This window comes from Nerophis lumbriciformis, linkage group LG14, assembly GCF_033978685.3.
Source record: "Nerophis lumbriciformis linkage group LG14, RoL_Nlum_v2.1, whole genome shotgun sequence".
Classification (NCBI taxonomy): Eukaryota; Metazoa; Chordata; class Actinopteri; order Syngnathiformes; family Syngnathidae; genus Nerophis; species Nerophis lumbriciformis.
Window position 1 is genome coordinate 42,129,699 of NC_084561.2, and position 8,661 is coordinate 42,138,359.

The following is an 8,661-nucleotide window of genomic DNA, read 5'->3' on the forward strand; positions in this document are numbered from 1 at the left end:
GAAGCCATCAGGACCACATCATCTGCAAAAAGCAGAGACCTAATCCTGCAGCCACCAAACCAGATCCCCTCAACGCCTTGACTGCGCCTAGAAATTCTGTCCATAAAAGTTATGAACAGAATCGGTGACAAAGGGCAGCCTTGGCGGAGTCCAACCCTCACTGGAAACGTGTCCGACTTACTGCCGGCAATGCGGACCAAGCTCTGGCACTGATCATACAGGGAGCGGACTGCCACAATCAGACAGTCCGATACCCCATACTCTCTGAGCACTCCCCACAGGACTTCCCGAGGGACACGGTCGAATGCCTTCTCCAAGTCTACAAAACACATGTAGACTGGTTGGGCAAACTCCCATGCACCCTCAAGGACCCTGCCGAGAGTATAAAGCTGGTCCACAGTTCCACGACCAGGACGAAAACCACACTGTTCCTCCTGAATCCGAGGTTCGACTATCCGGCGTAGCCTCCTCTCCAGTACACCTGAATAGACCTTACCGGGAAGGCTGAGGAGTGTGATCCCACGATAGTTAGAACACACCCTCCGGTTCCCCTTCTTAAAGAGAGGAACCACCACCCCGGTCTGCCAATCCAGTGGTACCGCCCCCGATGTCCACGCGATGCTGCAGAGTCTTTAAAAATGTAATGAAATAAAAAAAATTGAAGAAAAATGTATATCTTTTTGCTTAATCTGAGCTGCAACGTGCATACACAAACCTAACAACTTTGCAGGAAATGTTACAAAATAACAACGCAAGTGCATTCACATTATTTTTAAATATCGGACCTCTTCAGTTAATACTGCGAAATGCAAGTTTATTTAATGATGTGCCTACAAATGTGTCACTAGAGTCCAAGCTAAGATAAAAAGGTCAGTTTCAAATTTAGACAAAGAACGATGCATAAAAGTTGTATTATTTGACATGGTTAATGAGAATGAGAACAAGACGGAAATCATTATATTGTACTCCAAAGTCAAACAGAATGCTCCCCCCAGTGACCTGGACCCCCTGATGCCGCACTTAAAACCAACAGTCACAAATCTTGGTTTTAAGTTGGACAATGGTTTTAAATTGGAGCAGCAGGTTAACTCTAGTTTTTTTCATCCAAGACTTTTAAATAAAATGAAATCACTTTGATCTTTTAATGACTTTGAGCAGGTAATACATGCTTTTATTTCATCACGTTTGGACTACTGCAACTCCCTCTACCATGGAATGAACCAGGCCTCAATCGCCCGATTTCAGTTAGTCCAAAATACTGCTGATCGCCTTTTAACTGGCACTAAAAAAATAAATAAATAAATAAATAAATTCTTCAAAATTACAATTTAAAAAAATTTGGCCGGGGGCCGGGCTGTATATATGCGCACGAATTGACTGAAAGAGCACGCACTTGGCGCGATGATGTCATGTTGTCCATGGAAAAAATGCATTTTTAGACAATATGATTTGCCTGAGCGGCTAGGAGACCCCGAGAGTAACAAGATGTTGACTTGTTGCATTTCCATTAAGAATAATAAATTAGTTTTTAGTATAAGTTTGCTGGTTTCAAGAAATGTAATGCCTAGCGCATATCATTATGTCAAGATAATGGCACTAGCTTTTACTTCATTTAAGAATATTTTACAACATATTGAGCAAAAAGGTTTTTTTTGTTTTTTTTCTACCAAGAAAAGTGCACTTGTTATTAGTGAGAATATACTTATTTTAAGCTATTTTTGGGTCCATTGAGGTTAGCTAATTAGGGACCGCAATGTCCCTTTTATTATTATTATTATTATTCCGCCACCTCTTTGAGCTGTAATTTGACCCCCTTAACATGCTTCAAAACTCACCATATTTGACACACACATCAGGACTGGCGAAAATTGCCATCTAATAAAAACAAACAAAAAAAAACCCCTTAACTCAAAATTGCGCTCTAGCGCCCCCTAGGAAAAAACACAGACTAAACTCCTTGTTAGTTCCGGTAGGAATGTCGTAGAGACATAAAACAAAAACCTCTATGTAGGCCTGACTTAGACCTAGATTTCATACATTGACATCCTTCAGCAAAAATCAACAGGAAGTTGGCAATTCCCCCTTCAAAACAACATTTTTGTAAAAACAGTCACTTTTGCCTCTTTGAGCTGTAATTTGACCCCCTTAACATGCTTCAAAACTCACCAAACTGGACACACACATCAGGACTGGCAAAAATTGCGATCTAATAAAAAAAACCAACCCCAAAACTCAAAATTGCGCTCAAGCGCCCCCTAGGAAAAAACACAGACAAAACTGCTTGTTAGTTCCGGTAGGAATGTCGTAGAGACATGAAACAAAAACCTCTATGTAGGCCTGACTTAGACCTACATTTCATACATTGACATCTTTCAGCAAAAATCAACAGGAAGTTGGCAATTCCCCCTTCAAAACAACATTTTTGTAAAAACAGTCACTTTTGCCTCTTTGAGCTGTAATTTGACCCCCTTAACATGCTTCAAAACTCACCAAACTGGACACACACATCAGGACTGGCAAAAATTGCGATCTAATAAAAAACCCAACCCCAAAACTCAAAATTGCGCTCTAGCGCCCCCTCGGAAAAAACACAGACAAAACTGCTTGTTAGTTCCGGTAGGAATGTCGTAGAGACATGAAACAAAAACCTCTATGTAGGCCTGACTTAGACCTAGATTTCATACATTGACATCCTTTAGCAAAAATCAACAGGAAGTTGGCAATTCCCCCTTCAAAACAACATTTTTGTAAAAACAGTCACTTTTGTCTCTTTGAGCTGTAATTTGACCCCCTTAACATGCTTCAAAACTCACCAAACTGGACACACACATCAGGACTGGCAAAAATTGCGATCTAATAAAAAACCCAACCCCAAAACTCAAAATTGCGCTCTAGCGCCCCCTAGGAAAAAACATAGACAAAACTGCTTGTTAGTTCCGGTAGGAATGTCGTAGAGACATGAAACAAAAACCTCTATGTAGGCCTGACTTAGACCTAGATTTCATACATTGACATCCTTCAGCAAAAATCAACAGGAAGTTGGCAATTCCCCCTTCAAAACAACATTTTTGTAAAAACAGTCACTTTTGTCTCTTTGAGCTGCAATTCGACCCCCTTAACATGCTTCAAAACTCAAACTGGACACACACATCAGGACTGGCAAAAATTGCGATTTAATAAAAAACCCAACCCCAAAACTCAAAATTGCGCTCTAGCGCCCCCTAGGAAAAAACACAGACAAAACTGCTTGTTAGTTCCGGTAGGAATGTCGTAGAGACATGAAACAAAAACCTCTATGTAGGTCTCACTTAGACCTAGATTTCATACATTGACATCCTTCAGCAAAAATCAACAAGAAGTTGGCAATTCCCCCTTCAAAACAACATTTTTGTAAAAACAGTCACTTTTGCCTCTTTGAGCTGTAATTTGACCCCCTTAACATGCTTCAAAACTCAAACTGGACACACACATCAGGACTGGCAAAAATTGCGATCTAATAAAAAACCCAACCCCAAAACTCAAAATTGCGCTCAAGCGCCCCCTAGGAAAAAACACAGACAAAACTGCTTGTTAGTTCCGGTAGGAATGTCGTAGAGACATGAAACAAAAACCTCTATGTAGGCCTGACTTAGACCTACATTTCATACATTGACATCCTTCAGCAAAATCAACAGGAAGTTGGCAATTCCCCCTTCAAAACAACATTTTTTGTAAAAACAGTCACTTTTGCCTCTTTGAGCTGCAATTTGACCCCCTTAACATGCTTCAAAACTCAAACTGGACACACACATCAGGACTGGCAAAAATTGCGATCTAATAAAAAACCCAACCCCAAAACTCAAAATTGCGCTCTAGCGCCCCCTAGGGAGAAAACACAGACAAAACTGCTTGTTAGTTCCGGTAGGAATGTCGTAGAGACATGAAACAAAAACCTCTATGTAGGCCTGACTTAGACCTACATTTCATAAATTGACATCCTTCAGCAAAAATCAACAGGAAGTTGGCAATTCCCCCTTCAAAACAATTTTTTTGTAAAAACAGTCACTTTTGCCTCTTTGAGCTGTAATTTGACCCCCTTAACATGCTTCAAAACTCACCAAACTGGACACACACATCAGGACTGGCAAAAATTGCGATCTAATAAAAAACCCAACCCCAAAACTCAAAATTGCGCTCTAGCGCCCCCTAGGAAAAAACACAGACAAAACTGCTTGTTAGTTCCGGTAGGAATGTCGTAGAGACATAAAACAAAAACCTCTATGTAGGCCTGACTTAGACCTAGATTTCATACATTGACATCCTTCAGCAAAAATCAACAGGAAGTTGGCAATTCCCCCTTCAAAACAAATGTTTGTAAAAACAGTCACTTTTGTCTCTTTGACCTGTAATTTGACCCCCTTAACATGCTTCAAAACTCACCAAACTGGACACACACATCAGGACTGGCAAAAATTGCGATCTAATAAAAAACCCAACTCCAAAACTCAAAATTGCGCTCTAGCGCCCCCTAGGAAAAAACACAGACAAAACTGCTTGTTAGTTCCGGTAGGAATGTCGTAGAGACATGAAACAAAAACCTCTATGTAGGCCTGACTTAGACCTACATTTCATACATTGACATCTTTCAGCAAAAATCAACAGGAAGTTGGCAATTCCCCCTTCAAAACAACATTTTTGTAAAAACAGTCACTTTTGCCTCTTTGAGCTGTAATTTGACCCCCTTAACATGCTTCAAAACTCACCAAACTGGACACACACATCAGGACTGGCAAAAATTGCGATCTAATAAAAAACCCAACCCCAAAACTCAAAATTGCGCTCTAGCGCCCCCTCGGAAAAAACACAGACAAAACTGCTTGTTAGTTCCGGAAGGAATGTCGTAGAGACATGAAACAAAAACCTCTATGTAGGCCTGACTTAGACCTAGATTTCATACATTGACATCCTTTAGCAAAAATCAACAGGAAGTTGGCAATTCCCCCTTCAAAACAACATTTTTGTAAAAACAGTCACTTTTGTCTCTTTGAGCTGTAATTTGACCCCCTTAACATGCTTCAAAACTCACCAAACTGGACACACACATCAGGACTGGCAAAAATTGCGATCTAATAAAAAACCCAACCCCAAAACTCAAAATTGCGCTCTAGCGCCCCCTAGGAAAAAACATAGACAAAACTGCTTGTTAGTTCCGGTAGGAATGTCGTAGAGACATGAAACAAAAACCTCTATGTAGGCCTGACTTAGACCTAGATTTCATACATTGACATCCTTCAGAAAAAATCAACAGGAAGTTGGCAATTCCCCCTTCAAAACAACATTTTTGTAAAAACAGTCACTTTTGTCTCTTTGAGCTGCAATTCGACCCCCTTAACATGCTTCAAAACTCAAACTGGACACACACATCAGGACTGGCAAAAATTGCGATCTAATAAAAAACCCAACCCCAAAACTCAAAATTGCGCTCTAGCGCCCCCTAGGAAAAAACACAGACAAAACTGCTTGTTAGTTCCGGTAGGAATGTCGTAGAGACATGAAACAAAAACCTCTATGTAGGTCTCACTTAGACCTAGATTTCATACATTGACATCCTTCAGCAAAAATCAACAAGAAGTTGGCAATTCCCCCTTCAAAACAACATTTTTGTAAAAACAGTCACTTTTGCCTCTTTGAGCTGTAATTTGACCCCCTTAACATGCTTCAAAACTCAAACTGGACACACACATCAGGACTGGCAAAAATTGCGATCTAATAAAAAACCCAACCCCAAAACTCAAAATTGCGCTCAAGCGCCCCCTAGGAAAAAACACAGACAAAACTGCTTGTTAGTTCCGGTAGGAATGTCGTAGAGACATGAAACAAAAACCTCTATGTAGGCCTGACTTAGACCTACATTTCATACATTGACATCCTTCAGCAAAATCAACAGGAAGTTGGCAATTCCCCCTTCAAAACAACATTTTTTGTAAAAACAGTCACTTTTGCCTCTTTGAGCTGCAATTTGACCCCCTTAACATGCTTCAAAACTCAAACTGGACACACACATCAGGACTGGCAAAAATTGCGATCTAATAAAAAACCCAACCCCAAAACTCAAAATTGCGCTCTAGCGCCCCCTAGGGAGAAAACACAGACAAAACTGCTTGTTAGTTCCGGTAGGAATGTCGTAGAGACATGAAACAAAAACCTCTATGTAGGCCTGACTTAGACCTACATTTCATAAATTGACATCCTTCAGCAAAAATCAACAGGAAGTTGGCAATTCCCCCTTCAAAACAATTTTTTTGTAAAAACAGTCACTTTTGCCTCTTTGAGCTGTAATTTGACCCCCTTAACATGCTTCAAAACTCACCAAACTGGACACACACATCAGGACTGGCAAAAATTGCGATCTAATAAAAAACCCAACCCCAAAACTCAAAATTGCGCTCTAGCGCCCCCTAGGAAAAAACATAGACAAAACTGCTTGTTAGTTCCGGTAGGAATGTCGTAGAGACATGAAACAAAAACCTCTATGTAGGCCTGACTTAGACCTAGATTTCATACATTGACATCCTTCAGAAAAAATCAACAGGAAGTTGGCAATTCCCCCTTCAAAACAACATTTTTGTAAAAACAGTCACTTTTGTCTCTTTGAGCTGCAATTCGACCCCCTTAACATGCTTCAAAACTCAAACTGGACACACACATCAGGACTGGCAAAAATTGCGATCTAATAAAAAACCCAACCCCAAAACTCAAAATTGCGCTCTAGCGCCCCCTAGGAAAAAACACAGACAAAACTGCTTGTTAGTTCCGGTAGGAATGTCGTAGAGACATGAAACAAAAACCTCTATGTAGGTCTCACTTAGACCTAGATTTCATACATTGACATCCTTCAGCAAAAATCAACAAGAAGTTGGCAATTCCCCCTTCAAAACAACATTTTTGTAAAAACAGTCACTTTTGCCTCTTTGAGCTGTAATTTGACCCCCTTAACATGCTTCAAAACTCAAACTGGACACACACATCAGGACTGGCAAAAATTGCGATCTAATAAAAAACCCAACCCCAAAACTCAAAATTGCGCTCAAGCGCCCCCTAGGAAAAAACACAGACAAAACTGCTTGTTAGTTCCGGTAGGAATGTCGTAGAGACATGAAACAAAAACCTCTATGTAGGCCTGACTTAGACCTACATTTCATACATTGACATCCTTCAGCAAAATCAACAGGAAGTTGGCAATTCCCCCTTCAAAACAACATTTTTTGTAAAAACAGTCACTTTTGCCTCTTTGAGCTGCAATTTGACCCCCTTAACATGCTTCAAAACTCAAACTGGACACACACATCAGGACTGGCAAAAATTGCGATCTAATAAAAAACCCAACCCCAAAACTCAAAATTGCGCTCTAGCGCCCCCTAGGGAGAAAACACAGACAAAACTGCTTGTTAGTTCCGGTAGGAATGTCGTAGAGACATGAAACAAAAACCTCTATGTAGGCCTGACTTAGACCTACATTTCATAAATTGACATCCTTCAGCAAAAATCAACAGGAAGTTGGCAATTCCCCCTTCAAAACAATTTTTTTGTAAAAACAGTCACTTTTGCCTCTTTGAGCTGTAATTTGACCCCCTTAACATGCTTCAAAACTCACCAAACTGGACACACACATCAGGACTGGCAAAAATTGCGATCTAATAAAAAACCCAACCCCAAAACTCAAAATTGCGCTCTAGCGCCCCCTAGGAAAAAACACAGACAAAACTGCTTGTTAGTTCCGGTAGGAATGTCGTAGAGACATAAAACAAAAACCTCTATGTAGGCCTGACTTAGACCTAGATTTCATACATTGACATCCTTCAGCAAAAATCAACAGGAAGTTGGTAATTCCCCCTTCAAAACAAAATGTTTGTAAAAACAGTCACTTTTGCCTCTTTGAGCTGTAATTTGACCCCCTTAACATGCTTCAAAACTCACCATATTTGACACACACATCAGGACTGGCGAAAATTGCCATCTAATAAAAAAATAAATAAAATAAAAAAACTCAAAATTGCGCTCTAGCGCCCCCTCGGAAAAAACACAGACAAAACTGCTTGTTAGTTCCGGTAGGAATGTCGTAGAGACATGAAACAAAAACCTCTATGTAGGCCTGACTTAGACCTAGATTTCATACATTGACATCCTTCAGCAAAAATCAACAGGAAGTTGGCAATTCCCCCTTCAAAACAACATTTTTGTAAAAACAGTCACTTTTGCCTCTTTGAGCTGTAATTTGACCCCCTTAACATGCTTCAAAACTCACCAAACTGGACACACACATAAGGACTGGCGAAAATTGCGATCTAATAAAAAACCCAACCCCAAAACTCAAAATTGCGCTCAAGCGCCCCCTAGGAAAAAACACAGACAAAACTGCTTGTTAGTTCCGGTAGGAATGTCGTAGAGACATGAAACAAAAACCTCTATGTAGGCCTGACTTAGACCTAGATTTCATACATTGACATCCTTCAGCAAAAATCAACAGGAAGTTGGTAATTCCCCCTTCAAAACAAAATGTTTGTAAAAACAGTCACTTTCGCCTCTTTGAGCTGTAATTTGACCCCCTTAACATGCTTCAAAACTCACCATATTTGACACACACATCAGGACTAGCGAAAATTGCCATCTAATAAAAAATAA